Source organism: Callithrix jacchus, chromosome 2 (assembly GCF_049354715.1).
Source record: "Callithrix jacchus isolate 240 chromosome 2, calJac240_pri, whole genome shotgun sequence".
Classification (NCBI taxonomy): Eukaryota; Metazoa; Chordata; class Mammalia; order Primates; family Cebidae; genus Callithrix; species Callithrix jacchus.
Window position 1 is genome coordinate 182,427,031 of NC_133503.1, and position 20,191 is coordinate 182,447,221.

General features: G+C 34.8%; 1 protein-coding gene and 1 pseudogene across 1 annotated transcript in view; both read left to right on the plus strand.

Moving 5' to 3' along the window:
- The window catches only part of CDH12 (cadherin 12), a 1,144,846-nt gene that overhangs the window by 39,589 nt on the left and 1,085,066 nt on the right, over positions 1–20,191 (plus strand). The gene's annotated exons all lie outside the window — the stretch shown is intronic.
- LOC108590696 (methylmalonyl-CoA epimerase, mitochondrial-like) lies at positions 15,362–16,786 on the plus strand (annotated as a pseudogene).

Genomic DNA, 20,191 nt, shown 5'->3' on the forward strand with positions numbered 1-20,191 from the left:
GCAGCAAAAGAAAGAATAATCCACTTAACTTCCACTGTACAAAATATGCCTAAATTCAACCAAGTACATTTCTTTCTTTCTTTCTTTCTTTCTTTCTTTCTTTCTTTCTTTCTTTCTTTCTTTCTTTCTTTCTTTCTTTCTTTCTTTCTTTCTTTCTTTCTTTCTTTCTTTCTTTCTTTCTTTCTTTCTTTCTTTCTTTCCTTTCTTTCTTTCTTTCTTTCTTCTTTCTTCTTTCGAGGTGGAGTTTCACTCTTGTTACCCATGATGGAGTGCAATGGCGCAATCTTGGCTCACCGCAACCTCTGCCTCCTGGGTTCAAGCAATTCTCCTGCCTCAGCCTCCTGAGTAGCTGGGACTACAGGTGTGCACCACCATGCCCAGTTAATTTTTGTATTTTTAGTAGAGACCAGGTTACACCATGTTGACCAGTATGGTCTCAATCTCTTGACCTCGCGATCTACCCACCTCGGCCTCCCAAGTGCTGGGATTATTGGCATAAGCCACCGCGCCTGGCCAACATTTTATTTTCCTTTGTGCAGCCTGCTTCACTTTAGATTATCTACATCTTGGCCCTTCCTTGTTGAACAAGTGTTGCCTGTGATCATTGCTAATTAATTCCTGGATCAAATACTCATGTTTCTTGGGAAGGCTTTTATTTTCTCCTTCTTAAGCAAAAGTTGAATCCTCTCTTTTATGCCAGAAACACTGGGTGCACAGTTAATATTTTCTGACAAGCTTGACATTTCTATTATTTTATTTCTTCATACTTTTCTCTTCCAAAGCCATCTGAAAAATTAGGTACAATTTGTCAAAGTGTTCATGTTACTGCTTTTTTTTTAACCAATACCACTCATTTATACATATGCTTTATTTTACTTAAATATTTAATTGATCTATTAATCATTGTGCACAGTATGTTTTAAAATTAGACCTATCAAATTACATATTATATCTCCTTAGTTATACTGGGTTAAAAATATCTGAAAACAGTTAATAGCTATGTTCGAAAACCATATTAATAAGCACAATAAGTGAAGAAATGGCTGAATATATTATACTTAGCTACAAATACAACTAAAAATTATCTTTAGACCTTTTTTTCAGATTGTATTTACCCTAAGTTATTCCTTAGAAATAGCTTTATTTTACACCTATTGAATTATAAAATTATTTTCTAAATAAAAGATCAATGAATTAGAACATGTGCATGGTATTTATGAATTGTCCTATAAGTGTCAAAGCAGAGACATCCATTCAGAGCAGAGGATTCATCAAGCTGGAGAATCTTTGTATAATGTTTTTATCCTTGTTCCTACAATTGTTAAAATAGCAAGCATGAAATTTTTATTTGTCTATTTAATATGTAGTTGTTATAAAAATTTTATTTTAGATTCAAATTATCTTGGTGAGGCAGGCCAGGCATTTAAATGTGTGACTAAAACATATGTTTATTTTTGGCATTTCAAGTTGAATGATGGGGCAATCTCTGGTTTGATTCCCATCTGGTACTTTCTGTGGGCCAAGCATTTGTAATATTTAATGTACTTAGATTATATAAGAAAAGAAAATGTCTTTGTTTCCAGATATACTTAATTTTCAATGGCTAAATCAACAAATATGCAAATATTCCTCTTCATCTCTGCAAGCAGTTTAATGTGAAAAAAATGGACTTTTTGTCAAATATATAATTTAGGAAAATGAGATTCTGAGATTGTCATTATTGTCTGTTTTTCCTTAGCAACGTTACCATGGGCTTAGCATCTTAAACAATACAAAGTTATTGCCTCATAGTTTCTGTGGGTCAGGAGTCAGGGCATGGCATAGCTGGGTCCTTTGCTCCGGAGTGTCAGAAAACTGCAATCAAGGTACTGGCGAGAGCTTCATTCTCGTCTGAGCTTAGAATTAGGGAAGATTCCAATTCTAAGTTCACAATGTTGTTAGCCTCATTCAGTTCCTTACGGGCTCTTTGGTTTAGGGCCTTAATTTCTTGCATTTGAGCAAATTGCCTAGAGTCTGCCTTCACGTTCTTGCCATGTGAGCCACGAGATGATTTTTTGCTTCCTAAAGGCCAATAGCGGAGAGCAAATCTCCCTAGAAATATGGCGTACAGTTGAATGTAACATTATCACAGAAATGACATCCCATCACCCACCTTTACTGCAGTATATCTAAAGTCAACTCCTGGCTGTGCCCTCACTCGAAGAGGGGATCACCAAAGGTGTAAACCAGGATGTGAGATCATGGAGCATGGTAGTAATTTTTCCACTACAGAGATGAGTAAGTAAGTTTTCATGGTGATAAAACGAGAAGAAAGAAGAACTTTTCGGCCAGGTGTGGTGGCTCACATATGAATCCCAGCACTTTGGGAGGCTGAGATGGGCAGATCATGAGGTCAAAAGATCAAGACCATCCTGGCCAGCATGGTGAAACCCTATCTTTACTAACAATACAAAAATTAGCTGGAAGTGGTTGCATACACCCAAAGTCCCAGCCACTTGGGAGAGTAAGGCAAGAGAATTGCTTGAACCTAGGAGGTGGAGGTTGTAGTGAGCCAAGGTTGTGATACTACATTCTAGCCTGGCAACGGAGTAAGACTCTTTCAAAAAAAAAGGAAAAGAAAGAAAAACTTTTCATAGCACAGGTTCTAAATGATAGGTAGGGTATTTCAAGATGCAGAACTCTGCAACTCTTTTGTAACACTGGTGCTTCACCTCCTGGCCATAATTAAAATTTGGATATTGTCCAAGATATTACACCTCTAGTTGTCCTCTGTAATGTAGGCTAATAATTGTCCCAGATCTTCCAGATTGTAGAACTGAAAGTTTTCATTTACATCCTAGTAGCTGCATTTAGTCATTTATAATCTTATACAAATTTTTTTTTAGTAGATTATGAGTTCTTTTTCCTTAACCTCTATTCCACGTCTGGACCTACTCCTGAATGTATAAAGAAATGTGGCACTGGATTTGTCTTATTTGCTATTCCTAAACCAGTTCCCAGCTAGGTCAGTTCAGCAATCTTGATGGTAACCCCTTCTGCACGTCTGCTTGATCACAGCGATCATTTCTTCACCCTCTCCTCCATCCTCCATTCTCCTCAACTGCACACATTTCCCAAATACCAGTTGTCATCTTTACTGTATTTCACTCCACTGCCTCTAGTCACAAACCATTTTTTTTAAATTTCCCCTTCTACTATACTCTCTTGGAAATAATTACATATAAATCAGACTCACATAGTAGGATTTGTAGTCAAATACTACAAATTTTAACCAGTTCAGACTTTTCTTTTCCCTAAACCCTTATGAGCATGTTCTTCAACTTATTTGAGACCTCCAGTCCTTTGAATCCTTGCTGCACTTTTCCCGCACCCCCAAACCTGAGGTTTTAATTGGAGAATATACACAAATCTGTAAAACCCACTTTTTTTCTTGCCAGATTCAGACACTCTCAGCTACTGTCAGGACCAGCTTCACAGATTTGCAATCTGTGAATTTAAATAGGGCCTCACCCTCAATGGGATCCCTGTACTTGGCTTAATGTTCTGCTGTGCCACCTATAATTCTTTATTTTCTTATCTTGGAATTTGTATTTTATAAGTGATAGCTAATGGGACAGTGGAGTATATGCATTTGTAGAGGAGACAGACAGAGCGGTAGTGCACAACTGTGTAGGCTCAGGCTCAATGACCAAGTATTACATCTTTCCCCCTAAAAAATATATTTCCATCTAATCCTTACACTTAATCCTTATATAAGCATCTGTAATTTCAGCACTTTGGAAGGCTGAGCAGGGATTCTTAGCTTTTAAGTATAATCCCTATACTTGAAAGCACCAAAAATGTCCAATTTACAAAAGATAGAATACATTTTCATGATTTTATAATTTTTTATGTCCAGTTCCACAAAGTTAAGTTCTTCATTATCTTGATGAAAGCTGATGGTTAATTTTGTTTTATTTTTTGACAAAGTTGGAGTCTCACTATGTTTACCAGGCTTGTTCCTAACTTCTGACATCAAGCGATTCTTCACTCTCAACCTCCAAAGTGCTGGGATTATATAAGGTGGGCCCATTTTTTTTTTATTAGAACAGATTTTATTCAAAATTGCAACAACAAAATAACCTACAAAGAGGCAAAAATCTTTTTCAAATGACCACATCATAATCTGAAACAATAATTCCTGATATAAAAAACTTAATTATGAACTGGCTTATTGCATATTTTTAAAACCCAAAGTAAAGCAAAACTAGTGGAGAAACTCTTTATACATTATCATTTACCTTTTACGAATATTTTCTATTTGGACATCCTCTTCTGTATACTCATTATCCTGTGCTATTTGCTGTGTCTCAACTACACTCCTCCTCCTGGATTGTGAGCATTTGCTACAAAGTCTCTTTCAAACACCAACATCGGCGGGCGCGGTGGCTCATACCTATAATCCCAGCACTTTGGGAGGCGAGGCGGGTGGATCACAAGGTCAAGAGATCGAGACCATCCTAGTCAACAAGGTGAAACCCCGTCTCTACTAAAAATACAAAAATTAGCTGGGCATGGTGGTGCACGCCTGTAGTCCCAGCTACTCGGGAGGCTGAGGCAGGAGAATTGCATGAACCCAGGAGGCGGAGGTTGCGGTGAGCTGAGATCGCGCCATTGCACTCCAGCCTGGGTAACAAGACCGAATTTCCATCTCAAAACAAAACAAAACAAAAAACAAAACAAAACAAAACACCAACATCATCACAAACTTCCCATTGCTTGGGCCTATTTTTTCTTATTTCTAATTGCTACCATTTTCTCTCACTCCTCTAGGTTTTAGAGTGTGAAATGCTGCTAAGAATAACTCCATTTCCTAATAACACTGAAGCATTCATTGAATGTTTGTTTTGACTTTAATGTTCAGTGGGAGAATAAAAGTGTCCCTTGGAATATAAAAGTAAAAAAAGATGATATGAGAAATACACAATGAACAATCTTTTAACAAGTGGCAATTCAAACCCAACATCTTTCTACATTTTATCTTCATCATTTGCCTTTAAGTTGTGTATTGTTTAGGAGTATGTTTTATTCACTTATGCGTACTCAGAATTAGTGTGTATTTTTGGTGTGCTCAGTTCATCTTAGTTGAATAAAATCCTAAAATGATTATCAAAAACTTCTTATCACTAAAATCTGAAACTTGTCCCAAAGGCAATTATTTTCCTTTCGGCTTCAATTTTTTTTATTTGACTACTATTATCATTGACTAAATACAAACTAATGATTTGGGTAATACGAAATCTCATATTGTTTCCCCTGATTATGTTATTTAGAGAAAGAGGAGATTAAAATATAGTGTTTTAAAGTAAAAACAGCATAAGTGTAAATTCAATCTATCAACATAAATGAGTTTTATAATACTAAAATACAATGGTGTGAAGTTTAGGATATATTCTAAATTATCTTGAATTAGTATATTTATTTGGTAAATTTTTCATATAACATTTTCACACCATTTGAACTAGTAGGTATTTTATTGATAATTTCATAGAAATATTTTCTCCTGTTAAAATACACTACTTTATTAAAGTGTTTAGCAGCATTTTGGGGGGGCTTAAAAACAAAACTTGTTTTTTCTTGTTTTGAATCAATTCTGAAATAATATATAGCTTCTGCAGTTTTTAATGAAGTATTTCCATCTAGCTTTTTTTTCTTTTTGGTAAAATAAAACTATGACTTCTAAAATGTGGCATGCTAAATAGATCAATTTAATTTTTTAAAAATATATTCATATCCAGTTAAGTCAGCTTATATCTGACTTGTTTAATATTTTAGGTTGAGCCTGAAATATATGAAGATATATATTTCTAAAATACAGATAAACATATGTTTAAAAGCATCTTATTAAAGTAATGTGTCATATTATTTATATCTATTTTTTCTAGAATATGTTCTTTTTAAGATCCCTATATTTTAAATTTTATACTGGATTGCACTGTTAGACTTGACAAAGAATAAGCATAAAATTATTCTATATTCATAAGTCAAAATATACTTTTGTCTGCTACCATATAGCTCTAGTGAAAGAAAAAGATGGAGTTGTGATAACTTTCTCAAAATAGCCATTGGCAAGTTATATCCCTTAATGAATAAAATATAACTATAAAATTTCTTAAATACATTTTAAATGTCTTCACTCAAAATTAGTCACTTCAGTCTCAATACTCAAATGACATAATTGTAGGATTGTCATAAGTAATTTTGTTACAGTTTCTTTGCCATCAACTGAATAATTTATCCTATATTGCTGTTTAGGCTTTTCTGGTCTTTTATGACCTATTTCAAAATATAGCTACTGGCTTTAAAGAATCAGCAAAACATTGCATATGCCCCTCAACCTGGAGGTCAATATTTTCTGAAGACTTGGCTGTTAGAAAATCTATGTAAGGTTGGCCAGGAGAGGTGGCTTACACCTGTAATCCCAGCTACTCGGGAGTCTGAGGCAGGAGAATCTCTTGAATCAGGAAGGCAGAGGTTGCAGGGAGTCGAGATTGTGCCACTGCATGCCATCCTGGTGACAGAGCAGGGCCCTGCCTCAAAAAAAAAAGAAAGAAAAAAAAAGAAAATCTATGTAAGTTTATGATATCTAGAAGAAATAGTTAAATCGCTTGCTGTTGTCTTTACTCCTAGTTCCATAAAAGGTAATAAAATCTATACTAAAACAGGCCACTTGGTTTTATAGTATTTCCATTAAGTTGTCATTTGAGCATTTTTTCATCTCCAACAAAGTGAGCATTTGAAACCTTTGAAAAAGGACTGTAAGGATATCGCTAACCTTTCTTACTCCTCAAGCATGATTTGAGTTTATTATCGTATGTCACAAGGTAGGCTGTAAAGCAGTTTGACCTCGAAAGCACTTTTTAGCTCTCCATTCATATATCTAATTGTGATTATGAGAGTATTAAATATTTGAATAAGGAAAATATGGAGTAGATAGCATGATTGTAATTAATTCAAATAATGTTCTAATTGATTCTTTACATAATGTGGACCTCTCTAAAGAATTTTATGTAGTCTTTTATATAAATCAGATTATTTTTTTAAATTGCTTGATGTAAATGAGGTCATGCACGGCATAACAATATGCTCATCAACACGGACCACATAGAGGACAGTGGTCCTATAAGATTATAATAGAGCTGAAAAATCTTATCATCTAGTCATGTGATAGCACACACTTTATTTTACTTTATTTTTCATACATTTATTTTTTTAGTTTCTGTTTACAAATTGAGTATCACATAAATGTACAGTTTTTATAAAGTCTGCACAGTGTGCAGTAATGCCTCAGGCCTTCACATTCACTTCTCATTCATTCCCAACTCCTAGAGCAACTTCGGGAACTGCAAGCTCCGTCCATCGTGAGTGCTTTATACGGGTAGGAAACTTTTATCTTTCATATTATTTTTACTGTGCCTTTTGCTGTTTAGATATACAAGTACTTACCATTGTATTACAATTGTCTGCAGTATTCAGTACAGTAACATACTATACAGGCTCATAGCCTAGGAGCAATAGGCTGTTACACATAGCCTAGGTGTGCAGTGTGCTGTACCATCTAAGTTCAGGTAAGTAATTCCATGATGTTTCCACGATCATGAAATTGCCTAATGATACATTTCACAGACTATATCTCTGTCATTAAGCAGCACATAACTGTTTACTGGAGTAGTATCTTTAGTCTATTATGATTAAACATTTAGTTTGTGAAAGAAGTTCTCTATTATTATTTCTTATATATGAGATTTATTTAATTGGGTGTGATGTATGGATTAATAGTCTAAAAATGTTTAAACAGTAATATGTTCAAGGATGCATTCAAAAGAAACTGAAATTTCAGAAAATAAAGTAGTATCAACGCCATCTGTCATTATAGCCCTGAAAGGTAACCACTCAAAATTCTGACATAATGACTATAATATTATTCCTTACGCACACCACAATTGTGTAAATATCTAGCCTATTTAGAATTATATTGCTATATACAATTATGTTCAGCCCTTTTCAGTCAAATTCTACTTTAGTGTCTTACATATTTTGAAAAACCTTTAGTAAGCTTAAATGCTAAATGTTTGATGATTATTATAAAATATATATTACCTGAACCAAAAAGGATAAAATAATAATATGTAATAAACATAATAAGGATAACAAATTCAACAAACATGTATTAACACCTTTTACACTTTGTATGAACTATTTATCAATTGAATTCCAATCCTCTCTTTTATATGTAATTACTATTTTTTTAAATTTCTTAAGTTATGTGTAATTTTGGGGAAATTTTTATATAAATGTGTTCATTGTGCAAATAATCTGATGGAGTTCAGTCACATAAATACAGGAAACTCTACAACATTCAACTTCATACTACATAGTATTTTATTATATCAATGTATCTATTTTTTTTCCATTTATACTTGCTGTATTTCCTTTGGTCTGCCAACATAATGATATAACACAGTATGTAAACATGCAAGGATTACCTAGAGGTGAAAATTGTTACATCATGGATTTGCACATTTTTAAATGTGTCAGATAATACTAAATTGTCTTCCAAAATCGGGATAACATTTTACATTTCCACCAACAGGGTATAGCATTCCTTCTGCTTCATACTCTTGCTCATATTTGATATATTTAACAGTTTTTAGGTGACCTTTAAAGTTCAGTATGATTTTTAAAACAAAGAAGAGAAAAGAAAAAAGTCACAATTACTTTGTTTTGCCTTACTTTACTCAACAAGTTAAAATCAATGTCTCTTGCAGTAGTGTATGCACAATTTCACAATTATGTAGTACGTAATCTTAGTCCATCTGTGATGGTTTCTGTGTCAACTTGTCTACGTCGTACTAGTAATAGTACTGATTATAAAATCTGTCATTAATCTTGTGTTGCTGCAAAAGATATTTTGTTGATATGGTATGTTAAGATATATAATCAGTTGACTTTAAGTAAAGAATACCATTGGTAATGTGTGTAGCCCTCATCCAATCATTTGACGGCTTTAAGAGCAAAAAATAGGTTTCCCAGAGAAGATGGTCTACCTCAAGACTGAGGCATCCTGCACATGTACCCCAAAACCTAAAATGCAATAAGAAAGAAGGAAAGAAAGAAAGAGAGAGAGAGAGAGAGAGAGAGAGAGAGAGAGAGAGAGAGAGAGAAAGAGAAAGAAAGAGAGAGAGAGAGAGAGAGAGAGAGAGAGAGAGAGAGAGAGAGAGAGAGAGAAAGAGAAAGAAAGAAAGAAAGAAAGAAAGAAAGAAAGAAAGAAAGAAAGAAAGAAAGAAAGAAGGAAAGAAGGAAAGAAAGAAAGAAAGAAAGAAAGAGGCATCAAGTACTCAGAGGTTTCAGCCTGTTTGATTCATTGCATTTCAGACCCAGGACTGCAGTATTACCTCCTTTCTTGGTTTCCAGCTTGCTGAGTGTCCTACAGATTTTGGATTTAGCAGCTCCCATATTCACATAAACCAATTCCTTAAAATCTCCCCCCATCCTTCTCTCTCTCACAGGCAGAATTCACAGTCTTATTTGTCCCTTTCTCAACAAAAGAGAAATAAGTTTGAGGGGAAAAAACACTTTGGAACATTATTAATATATGTGTAGAGGAGTCATATTAAACACAGGACCAGTGTATGTATCCAAATTCAAAGGTAGAAAAAAATCACATTGTATTTCCTGGTCTTCACTGTCATTATTCTGTTTCCCACTCAGTGTCCACCAAGTACTACAGACAAAGAAGATCTTTGTTATGTAAAACAAATTCTGAATTGTCATGTAAACTTTGAAAATGTAACAGAAGACCTTGTAGTAATTCTGTTCTTTAGTAAGCTATTTCATTGTGCAAAATATGCAAGCGAATCTTTCATTTTTTATTTAAATACATTTTAAACAGTCGATCTCAATTTCTTTTGTAACAACATAGACTCAGGTAACTTCAATGATGCTCCAAACAAATACTCTGCTGTTTTACGGCCACCCCAGAGATTGTACAGACAACTGCCCCAGACTGGATTTTGGGTCAGGATACCACAGGCAACACAGGAAAGGGATTTGAAAGAGCTTGTCACTTACATAATAAGGCTTTCTGGGGAGAACAGGAAGCTTTCTAAACACTTCTAAAATGGTTTGTTAGAGCAGGGAAAGGTGGCTACATTCTTTATAAATCTAAAGAGGTGTGGCCAAGGTGAAGTATATTTTTTTGTATTATTTGGACTTCCAGCTGATGCTAAATGAGACAGCATCATAACTTTCTTATCAGTGACCAGATGTGAGGAAGAAATAAAAAATTGGAGGGAGGAGGCTTAGAAGCTCACAACAGTTAAGCACCAAAAATTTTTGAGTCTGACTTTTTATTACTTGCATATTAGGAGTTAAGAGTAGGGTAATGCTATTGTTATTTCTTTTGAAATTATTTTTATATCTATCAGTAATATTTTGAATAATTTCAGTAATATAAAAGAGGGGAAACACCTTGTTTGTCCCTTTTTAAGAATGTTACTGAATTCATGATGCATATTTTTATTATAGTAGTAGCCCTTCCTATTTTCTAGCACAATTGACAAATATAAACTTTGAAAAAATGTTTCTTGATTAAATTGTAACTGTTTCGGGAAATGTGGAAGACTAACTTGAAAAAATGCCTGTTATAAACATTTATAAACACAGTCATTTGACAAAGTACTGTTTTGAGTTCAGAACAGATTTTGAGAGAGAACAAATACTTTCCTATTGACAAAAGCCATGAAAGATGTTAAATGAGAAAGTTGATGTTGGGCTTCCTTTAGTGAGGAGCTGAGAGGAAATACTCATCTTTGTAACGTAGAGGCTTGGTTAAGTGGGCTTTAATGCCCACTGTAGTGCAAGCCTGTGAGTCTTTATGATGAATTTCCAGCTAAATACTAAGGTGTACCCTTAAAGGATCTTCTATATTAAACAAAAACAACCAGGACATCCTTCAGTAGATGAAAGGATAAATAAACTATAGTACAACCAGACAAATGAGTATTTTCAATGCTAAAAAATATGATCTATCAAGCCATGAGGAGGCAAGGAGAAACCCTAAAGTTAAACTACAGAGCTAAAGGTCAAGTACTACATAAAAGAAGACAATCTAAAAAATTCACATATTGCTTAGAATTTCTGACATTCAGGAAAAGGCAAAATTTCAGAGACAATACAAAGTTCAGTTTGCCAGCAATTAGGAGAGAGGTATGAAAAGGTGGTGCACAGAGGATGTTTAGGACTGTGAAAATGATTTGTATGATACTATGATGGTAGATACATGTTAAATATTTATCAATACTCATAGAATGTAAAACACGAAGAGTGAACCCTAAAGTAAAGTATAAACTTTGATTGTGTCAATGCAGTTCATCAATTACAACAAATGTACGACTCTTTGGGGAGATGTTGATAATGGAAGAGACTGTACACGTTTGGGAGTAGTAGGTAAACAGGTATATAAGAATCTCTATACCTTCTTCCCACTTTTGCTGTAAACCAAAAACTTCCCTAAAAAATGTCTATTATAAAAACATTATCTATGGAGATCAAAAACAGGAGAAATCTAACTTTAACTGATTCCAGTTATGAACAGTAAGAAAAAAAATCACTTAACCAAGAAACCAGTTAGTTTGAGCAAAATTATGTTTGTTGCTATTACAACTGTTGTGGCTGATGCTGCTGTAGTATCCCCATACTAGTGACAACAGGAAAATGTACACGTCAAAACTGAAATTGCGTTTATAATAGTATTTATGTCAGTTTACAAAACATGTCTATAGCTTGTCTGGCAATGTTTATTCCTTGAGTACTCTCAGTTGAACTAACTACTACGTCCTCAGTGACTATCAAATCATTCTCCCCAGACCTCTTTCCTAGCACTTATCATGCAATATCCAGTATGTGCTCAATCTGAAAATAAAATCCATTCAAATATTTTTAGGACTCAAAACTCCATTTACATTCAGATATTCTAACAAAAAATATTTATTTGTTATGAGGCGGTCTTCTAGTTTGTATAATATTAATTAAGTTTCCAGTAGTAAAATTTTAGGAGCAGAAATCGTGCTTATTAATACATGTACACATTTATGTGTTGTTTTGTATTTTATAAATAATATTATACTCTGGTATGTGTATGTATGTATGCATGTGTATTTCTCTACATAAGTATTCAAAAATATTAAGTGAATGTGGGGAGTATTGAGTACTTTATGATAAATACATATAATTGCTTTTTGTATTTCAATAAAAGATTTCAATAAAACAGTTACTTCAAGTTGCAATAAGTCAATTAAAAAGCAGAAGTATTTTAAAAAGTTGTCTTAAGTAAAAATTTTCATGGGCTGAAAATTAACAGCTATTCATCTCTGCTCCCTTTGGTGTGTTAGTTTCCAATCCATTAACTCTAACAAGTTAAGGAAAACACATATTTTTAAGAAAAATATTGAAAAGAGCTATGTATTATGAATATAGAAATTAGAAATTATATATAATTCATCTATATCACCAACCTATAAACTAGGCTATTCATTTTAAGCAAGAACATATTTCATTACTGTATGACCTTTATTTTTTCTATTTTCTGTTTCTGTGATATATATTCTTTATATTCTAAACGTATCCTAAATTCTTTACCAAATGCTAAATACATTTATCTCTGTATTTTCTGCACAGAGAGAAAAAAATGCTTAAGCTATTGATTCAATGATTCAACATATGGAGACAGTTTCTGTTTTGTGGGTTTTTTTGTTCGTTGGAGACTGGGTCTGGATTTGTCACCCAGGCTGGTTTACAATAGCACCATCTCTGCTCATTTCAACTTCTATCTCCCAGGCTCAAGCCATCCTCCCACTTCAGCCTCCCAAGCATCTGAAATAACAGGCATGCACTGACACATGTTAGTGTGTCCGCTAGCTTTTGTATTTAATACAGCTAGTTTTTGTATTTTTAGTATAGATTGGGTTTCTTGCCATGTTGGCCAGGCCAATCTCAAACTCATGGGCTCAAAGCAATCTACCTACCTCTTTCTCCCAAAGAGCTGGGATTACAGACATGAGCCACCATATCTGGTGGAGACAGTTTGTTTTAATCCTCATGACATTTTTCACTAAAAAAATAAACAAAATATTTAGAAAACATACTATACTTATAATTACTTGATAAAGGCTTTCCATTATTAACTAAAAATATTCATATGAAATATATAGAACTACCAACTTGTAAACTTGTAAAATCATCTTCTAAATATATCTTTTATTATATTATATATGAATGCTTTTGAGGTCATTTTATTAGGTTAGAGCTAGTATCAGCTTTTTATCACTATTATGATTTGGAAACTCATATTTTATGATAAAATTAAGTGTGGCTATAAATAATGTATATCTGATAGTGTGTCTGTATAAATTGGAACTTCAAACAGTCGATCAGTAAATTCCTGTATTTAAACTGTTACAGTTTTTGTTAAGTGGCATATATTTACCAATGACATTTTATCAAATTGATTATCAGATCATAGACCTCAGAAGAAACGAGACGTCAGGATAGACAAATTGATATCAGAAGGCTAGAGTGAGAAGCTTAAATTATCTGAGGAAATCAGAACTAGATTGTACATTATAAAGTGAGACTGAAGACAACCTGTGGGATTTATTTGAGGAAGGGGATAAGAATAATATATAAGTGTTAAGTTAGAACCAAAATAGGGGAGAGTAGGAGGGCAAAAAAAAAAAAAAAAAAAGTCTTTTCTTTTGTCATAGGTTTGCCTAAGGCTTCCTGACAAAACAAAGCTGGGGAGAAAATGCTCACTGTTTAACAAGAAATAGCACTGAAATAACAATGAGTATGGTACTGTACCAAAAACGCATTAGGTTATTTATTCCTCAAAAGTGATGCTATAAGCCAGGGCTGTTGTTATTGGCATTTTATACAGGGGAGAATATAAACCTGCATTTTTCTAAAAATTACACGAACAGTAACAAATTCAAAATATGAGGCCAGATATATTTATTTTTTATTAGAAATTATATTGGAATAAAAAATTTGAGATTTGCAAGTTAAATGAGGCAAAATGGTAAAATTCTCTAATATTTAAGGCAAAGGGAACTTTTTTGATTATAAATATTGTTGGTAATCTTTTATTTCTACATAGATGGTAATTCTCAATTTTTTAACTGGTTACTTACAGATATCAAATTGTTTCTTATTCTTGTTTCTTGTTCTGCTTCTAGGAGTTTATTTATAATATTTCTAAGTCCTTAACTTTACTTATGCAGTTATTAGATATTAGATCCAGAATTCACTTAGTACAGAACGAGGGTTTCTTGCCTGAAGAAAAGTACCTACTACCAGCAGGATACCACCTAATCATTTTTTAGTCTGTTCAGTCAGCTATAACAGAATGCCATAGACTAGGTAGCCTACAAACAAGAGCAATTTCTTTCTCACCATTCTGGAGGCTGAGAAGCCCAAGGTGCTGTCAGCATTGGTGTCTTATGAGGATCTGTTCCCTGGTCCATAGGTGGTTCTTCTTACTGAGTCTTCACTTGACAGCAAGTTCAAGAGATCTCTCTGGAAATGTCCTTTTTAATAAAGGCGCTGATTCCATTCATGAGGGCTCCACCCTCATAGCCTATTTACCTTCCAAAGGCCTCCCCTCCAAATACTATCACACAAAGGGTTATAATTTCAACATATGAATTTGAGTGTGACACAAATATTCAGTCTACAGCAAATAATAGACTATTTCCTGCTTTTTCATTAGGCCTCCCCTGCTTTCTATTTTTGACATGGATATGACCACCCATTATTCATTCTTTGCAATGCGTTATGACACAGAGTCAGTTTTAAATAATAATATTATTTTAGAAAACTTGCTTTTTCTCCCATGATATAATTCCTTACTATTTTATGTGAGATTAAGTCGTGAAGAAGAACAAGAGATTTAAGATACAAAATCTGAACAGACTTTTTCGACAGAAGACATAAAAATGGCCAACAGAAATACAAAAGGAAAAAAAAAAAAAAAGTTTGGCATCCTAAGAATAAAGGAAATGCAAATCAAAACCACAATGAAATGCCATCTCACCTCAATTAGAATGGATATTATTAAAAAGATGAGAAATATGCTGTCATGGACATGAAGAAACAAAATTTGTGCACTGTTGGTGTGAATGTAAATTAGTAAAGACACTATGGACAAAAGTCTGAAGGTTCCTCGGAAACCTAAACATAGAACTACCATATGATCCAACAATCTCACAATGGGGCATGTATCCAAAGCAAATGAAATCAGTATTCGAACGAGATGTCATTTCTCCTGTATTTATTGCAACACCTTTCACAATAGCCAAGATGTGGAATCAACCTTTATCCATCAATGAGTGAATGGATAAAGAAAATGTAGTCTCTTGGTTCCCGGCGGGTCGGGATGTAGCGGATTGGTTTCCAAGATGGCTCACAAGCTGAAGGTGGCGGCTGCGAATTCCGTACGGCTTTTTTTCCAGACTCCATGCTCCAGTTCGAACAGTAAGAGCTTTTTCCACGTCACAGCCCTTGGATCAAATGGCAGGTTGTGTGTGGAAGCTGGGTCGACTCAATCATGTAGCCATAGCAGTGCTGGATTTGGAAAAGGCTGCAGCATTTTATAAGAATATTCTGGGGGCCGGGCGCGGTGGCTCAAGCCTGTAATCCCAGCACTTTGGGAGGCCAAGGCGGGTGGATCATGAGGTCAAGAGATCGAGACCATCCTGGTCAACATGGTGAAACCCCCGTCTCTACTAAAAATACAAAAAATTAGCTGGGCATGGTGGTGCGTGCCTGTAATCCCAGCTACTTGGGAGGCTGAGGCAGGAGAATTGCCTGAACCTAGGAGGCGGAGGTTGCAGTGAGCCGAGATCGCGCCATTGCACTCCAGCCTGGGTAACAGGAGCGAAACTCTGTCTCAAAAAAAAAAAAACAAAAAAAAAAACAAAAACAAAACAAAACAAACAAAAAAAAAAAACCATTAGGTGGATGTGGTGGCATGTGCCTGTAGTCCCAGCTACTGGGGAGGTTGAGGTGGGAGGATCACTGGAGCCTGGGAGATCGAGACTGCAGGAAGCAGTGATCATTCCACTACACTCCCACCCGGATGACAGAGCGAGACTGTCTCAAGAAAAAAAAAGTTTTGTATATTGATATCAGATTGTAGAACCTTGTTAAACATTAAGTTCTAGTGCATTTTTGTTGATATCTTAGGATTTTCTGCATAGAAGAATATGTGTAGAAATAAAGGCAGTTCTATTTCTTAAAAAAAAAAAAGAATATTCTGGGGGCCCATGTAAGTGAAGCCGTCCCTCTTCCTGAACATGGAATATCTGTTGTTTTTGTCAACCTGAAAAATACCAAGATGGAACTGCTTCATCCATTGGGAAGTGAGAGTCCAATTGCAGGTTTTCTGCAGAAAAACAAAGCTGGGGGAATGCATCACGTCTGCATCAAGGTGGATAATATAAAGGCAGCTGTGATGGATTTGAAAAAAAAAGAAGATCCGTAGTCTTAAGTGAAGAGGTCAAAATAGGAGCACATGGAAAACCAGTGATTTTTCTCCATCCTAAAGACTGTGGTGGAGTCCTTGTGGAACTGGAGCAAGCTTGAGTTATATTTGTAAGAAACAAAATTAATCGACTTGAAAAAGCCTTATCAAATACTATTGAAATGTACTATGACAAATATATATTTGTTAATTTGAATTTGAAGAAAACCTTCATTACAAATTACTTAGGGAATATTAGTAAAATCATATAGAAATAAATTTTAAAAAAAAGAAGATGTGGTTTATATACACCATAGAATAGTATTTAGTCATAAAAAAACAAACTCCTGTAATTTTTTACAACATGGATAAACCTAGAGGACATTATATTAAATGAAAGTAGATAAGCACGGAAGGCTCTAACTTAACACTTACATGTTATTCTTATCCCGTCCCTCCAATAAATCCCACAGGTCTTTCTCAGTCTCACTTTACAATGTATAGTCTAGTTCTGACTTCCTCAGATAATTCAAACTTCTCACTCTACTATTTTGATACCAATTTGGCTATCATAATTTCTCATTTCCACACATTTATATATAGAATCTGAAAGTGTTGACCTCACTAGCCTTTACTTTTATAGTCCGCTCTTGACAGTTATACAGTGTATGTATGCTTTCACCTTTTGACTTGGATGTGTATTCAACTCTTCAGGCATAATTAGTGTAATCAGAGCCAAGATGCAGGGTATGTGTGTGTATGTGTAGAATATATGTGTGTGTGTGTGTGTGTGTGTATATACATATTATACACAAATACATGAAATGTATTGGGCATCTAATCTCTAAAAGATCAACTAGATGGAAACACTGGAGACCTATTCAATTTACAGGAAAGGTGCTTTGCCTTACTTATGTCAGGTTTAGGACTGTGGGAGGCTTGAGCTGAAGAAGTGTCTTTTATTGTACACTTGTTCTGCCCTTATTTTTTTAAGGTTCTGACTTATGACTGCTATATCAAAGAAGAAACATTTTGAAAAAATTTCTTAGCGGAGATTAACACCCCCCTTCGTCATCTCTTGACAGTGATGCTTTCTTATTCCATTCATCTAAAAGTTAGTCATTTGAAATTTTGTCTTTGTGTTTGTTTAGCTTCAAAGTCTTTGACAAGGTTGCATGTTAGGGATGACTGAAATAATTCCAAAGAGCCTTGTTTGAATAGCTATAAAGAAATGTGTTTGAAATAGTGTGATACAAAATCATACAACAATGTAGAAATTTTCTATATTTAAAAAAATTCTGAGTTTGTGAAATTATCTTCATTTTTTTGGCATCAAATTGTTACATAAATTAAGTCAGATATTGGCACTTTCCCATATATTTAGGTTTTTTTAATAAAAAGAAATATAGAATAGTATAGTAGTTACTAGAGGCTGGTAGGGTGGGGAGAGAGGGAGGGATGAGGTCGGTCGATGGATACAAAGTTACACTTGGCAGGGCACGGTGGCTCACGCTGTAATCCCAGCACTTTGGGAGGCCGAGGCGGGTGGATCACGAGGTCAAGAGATCGAGACCATGCTGGTCAGCGTGGTGAAACCCCATCTCTACTAAAAATACAAAAAATTAGCTGGGCATGGTGGCGCATACCTGTAATCCCAGCTACTCAGGAGGCTGAGGCAGGAGAATTGCCTGAACCCAGGAGGTGGAGGTTGGGCGAGCCAAGATTGTGCCATTGCACTCCAGCCTGGGTAACAAAAGCGAAACTCCGACTCAAAAAAAAAAAAAGTAACACTTAGCTAGGAGGTATAGGTTCTGTTGCACAGTAGTGTGACTGTAGTCGACAGTAATGTATCGCACATTTGAACATAGCTAGAAGAGAGGATTTTGAATGTTCTCACCACGAAGAAATGACAGGTGTTTGAAATAATGGATATGATCGGTACTCTGATCTGGTTAATGTATAAATGTATGGAAACATCACACTTTACTCCCTAAATATGTACAATTATTTTTACGTCAATTACAAATAAAACCTGATAAAATACAGTTGAATAGAAGAAATATGACGAAGTGTTGGATAGATCAGTAGAGTGACTATGGTTTATGGTCATCTATTGTATATTTCAAAACAGCTTGAAGAGAATAATTTAGAAATTTCTAGCATAAAGAAAAGACAAATATTTAAGGTGATTTGTATATAAATTATACTGAGTATATCTTTTTTTTTTTTTTTTTTTTTTTGAGATGGAGTTTCGCTCTTGTTACTCAGGCTGGAGTGCAATGGCGCAATCTCGGCTCACTGCAACATCCGCCTCCTGGGTTCAGGCAATTCTTCTGCCTCAGCCTCCCGAGTAGCTGGGATTACAGGCATGCACCACCATGCCCAGCTAATTTTTTGTATTTTTAGTAGAAACGGGGTTTCACCATGTTGACCAGGATGGTTTCGATCTCTCGACCTCGTGATCCACCCGTCTCGGCCTCCCAAAGTGCTGGGATTACAGGCGTGAGCCACCGTGCCCGGCCACTACTGAGTATATCTTTACAAATTATATGAGTGTACTAAATTATCACATGTACCCTAAAAATATGTACATCTATTATGGATCAATAAAAAGACATTGAAAACAAAATAAAACTATAAAAAAAATCTATTTTTAAAAAGAATGAAACAACTAAAAACAAGAAATATAACTATGGAAATCTGTAAAATGGTATGAGTGATGAGGAAAAAGTTGTTTACTCAAAATTAAATACCAAGTTAACGTTGGCAGAAAAATCTAAGATTGCATACGACTGTTGAAGTGTGCTTAAAAATATTCTTGCTGAGATGCTCTAATGTATATTTAATTTCTCGGTCTTTGATTTGATTTGATTTCTTTTGTCTTTAGCTTTTCCTCTGTCTAAAGAGTAAAAGAACTAGCAACTCCTTCACGCAGTCTCTTCCCGTTTAAGGTTGGTAGTCAGCCAGTGTACCACCATGCAGATAGAACAGTTTATTTTTTAAAGACCTAATCACTTTTGAGATTAAGGTAGCATCAGCATTGTTGGCAAACATGGACTTGTCTCTGGATAAGCATTTAAAATATAATTTTTTATATTCATTTTTCTACTGTTCCTATAAAAAAATTACCACAAATTATCTAACATTCTGGAGGTCAGAAATCCTAAAATCAAGATATCAGTTTTATGGCAGGTCAGGATATCAGTGTTCAAAATCAAGGTTCATTTCTTCTCTAGGTTGTAGTGGAGAATCCATTTCATTGTATTCTTCAGCTTCTAGAGGTCACCTGTATTCCTTGGCTTGTGGCCCCTTCCTCTGTCCTCAAAACATCATCTCCATCTCTGCTTCCATGCTCATGTCTCTTCTCTTACTTTGACTCTGTTGTCTTTCTTTTATTAGAGCACTTGTGATTTCATGGAGTGCGTTAAGGTAATCCAGGATGATCTCTCCACCGCAAGTATTTTAATCTAATCACAACTGCAAAATCTCTTTTGCCATATAAGGTAATATCTTCACACGCTCCGGGGATTAGGACATGGACACCTTTGCATGTGTATATTGGAGAAGGTGGGGCAATATTCAGTCTGCTACTCCCTTGTCTCTGTTTTTCTGTATCTATTTTTTTCTATTCTT